This window comes from Rhinopithecus roxellana, chromosome 9 (genome assembly GCF_007565055.1).
Source record: "Rhinopithecus roxellana isolate Shanxi Qingling chromosome 9, ASM756505v1, whole genome shotgun sequence".
In the NCBI taxonomy this organism is placed as follows: Eukaryota; Metazoa; Chordata; class Mammalia; order Primates; family Cercopithecidae; genus Rhinopithecus; species Rhinopithecus roxellana.
In genome coordinates this window covers 140218177-140221289 of record NC_044557.1, presented here as the reverse complement: position 1 = coordinate 140221289, position 3113 = coordinate 140218177, and positions in this window count along the sequence as shown.

Here is a 3113-nt window from a genome sequence, read left to right as displayed (position 1 = left end):
GAAGTGGTATGTACAGTTTAAGAAATTATAGTAAAATAAACAACTGTGGAACCGCTCAGATCCAGAAATAGATCAGCAGAAATAGTTGTTCTCCCAGAAACCCATCATCTGCTCTTCCCCAGTTATAGAACCATCCCTTCACAGGAGGTAACTACTGGCATGACTTTTGTGATAAGCATGTACTTCAGTGTTTCTTCGGCTTTATCACATCTTTGCCTCCCTAAACAGTTCTACTTTCAACGGTATGTGTTTTGTAAGCATTGCTTCTTTTTTCCAAAATTATAGCTGGGAGATTGAGTTACACTGTTTTCTACGTCTTTATTTTGTACATTTTCATTGGTGAGTAATAGCCATTAAAACAATACACTAAAACAGTAATCCTCGAAGTGTGGTCTGCTGATCTCTTGTGTTCTCGAATCTTTTTCAGGGGGTCCACAAGGTCAGAACTGTTTTTATTATAATACTATAATGCTATTTGACTTTTTTGTTTCATTTGCATGGATGTTGCAAAGTAAGAAGCAGGTAACATTGCTTGTGACTTAACATGAATCCATGCAGTGGCAACAAGATGTCACAGTAGCCGCTGTGCAATAGTTTAAATTATGAACTAAACTCATGACTTTTTCATGAAACACTATTTTTACTAAAATAATTGCTCACGGTTGCCTATAATCCCAACACTTTAGGAGTTCAAGGCAGTTGGATAACTTAAGCCCAGGAGTTCAAGACCAGTTTAGGTAATATGGCAAAACCCTGTGTCTACAAACAAAGAAAACAAAAATTAACCAGGCACAGTGGTGCATACCCGTAGTTCCAGCTACTTGAGAGGCCGTGGCAGAATGATCCCCTGAGTCCGGGGAGGTTGAGGCTACAGTGAGCCATGGTCATGGCACTGCACTCCAGTCTGGGCGATAGAGTAAGACCGCAACTCAAACAAAACGATAGATAGATAGATAGATAGATAGATAGATAGATAGATAGATAGATAGATAGATAGATAGATAGATAGATACACACACACACACACATATGTTCTCAAGTCGAAACAACCATATATGTCATATATATATAATGTGTATATAATTCGTAACGAGATCAATCATTGTATGAATCAGTGCACTACAATATATTTTAGTTTTATTCTTAAGTGGTACTTGGGTTGTTTGTTTCCAATAGGGTTGTAATGAACATTTCTTTGAAGATGATGGTACATGTTTCTTGGTGCATATGTGCAGAAATTTCTCTGAGGTACTTACCTAGAAGAAAAATTACTGAATTACTATATCTTCTATTACTAGGTAATTATTTTTAGAAATATTTTCTATAGTCTGGATATTAGGCCTTTTCACATTAGGCATATTACAAGTATTTTCTGTCACTCTGTTTTTTTCTTTTAATTTTTCTTACTAAAACATTGTTTATATGATACTGAGTTAGCAAACATCCTTTCCAAAAAAAAAAACACGAAATAAAACCACAGAAGATTGATAGATCTGAGTTCAAGGATTTTTTTAAAAATCGTATTATTAAAATACCACAATAGACATAACCAAATGCAAAAAAAAAAAAAAAAAAAAAAAAAAACAGTCAAAATCTTTGGTGTACAAATTTTCATAAAATTAATGAGGAAAAAGAAAACCTAGCCTGATTGAAAGCTATTCACAAAATAAACATAGATGACAAATGCACTAAGAAAATAAGATTAACTGTACTTATAATCAGATAAATGTGTAAAACATATAAAAAATAAAAGAAAATTAACCGCCCTGGTGACTCACACCTGTAATCCCAGCACTTTGGGAGGCCAAGGCAGGAGGGTTACTTGAGACTAGGAGTTTGAGACTAGCCTAGGCAAAATAGCAAGACGGTATCTCTACAAAAATTTTTTTTAAAAAATTAGTTAGGTGTGGTGGCACTTGCCTGTAGTACCAGCCACCCAAGTGGCTGAGGCAGGAGGATTGCTTGAGGCCAGGAGTTTGAGGCTGCAGTGAGCCAAGATCTTGCTACTGCACTCTATCCAGGACAAGAGTGAGACCCTGTCTCAAATAAAAAATAATTTAATACTTTTAAAGAAAGAAAAGAAAAATGAAGAAAGAAATCTCTTTAATTTGACAATGTTAAAAATCACAGACCAAACTTGAGAACAATAAAGGTTTAAGGAATCAGCTTTTTACTTCAATGAATTGCTAATGAAAGGGCAAATTGGCGTAATTCTTCTAGAGTGGTTCTTATCACCCTTTGATTCAGGTGTTTTGAGAAGCTTCAATGTATTTTTAGAATAAAACTATTTTATTCGGTACTACGATAGACGTACCAATAACATTTCCACAACTGTGTTTTACTAAATAACAAAAAAATGACTTGAGTTCCTGTGATTTATGAACAAAAGTGTATTCTTTTTCACAGAGTCTATGAATCTCATAAAGTTGATTTCATTTTAAAGACATTTCAAAACATTTCTAAGAGTTTCTTAAAACTCATTTATTTTTTAACACTACTGAAGAGAAGTAAATGTTGATGTTATAATTTAAATTTCAATACCTTAATTTACTGTTCACAATTTTACAATACATTTATAGAGGGAATACTAAAGGTCAAGCATGATTATATATATATATATATATATATATATATATATATATATATATATATATATATATTTTAATGAACTCAATTCTAAGAGGTTCTTTTCCAATCCTGATTTTACTTTTCAGATGTCACAAAATTAGTAAATTCCAGTGGCAAGATTCTTCATTGTTATTCATATAAAAACTTTGTGTATAAAAATGAATTATAAAATACAAAAATGTTTGGTTCCTGGAAAATATTGAAATGCTGCAATGCATTTCTTACGTAAATAACACTGTTTCTTTATTGAAATACTTTTTTACTAGCTGATTTTAGAGGCCCTACCCTGCTCATGTTTCATGTTATACGAATATAGCAAGCGATTTGGATGCAAGGAGTTTATTTACAGATGTAAATATCATCATGTCAGTAACCAGTTTTCTAACAGTTCTCCTTAATCTGCCTTAGCTAGTAGTTATTTTACAAATTTAAGAAATGCAGTGTTTTTGTTATAGATTTTAAAGTCAGCCTGGAATATGTGATAC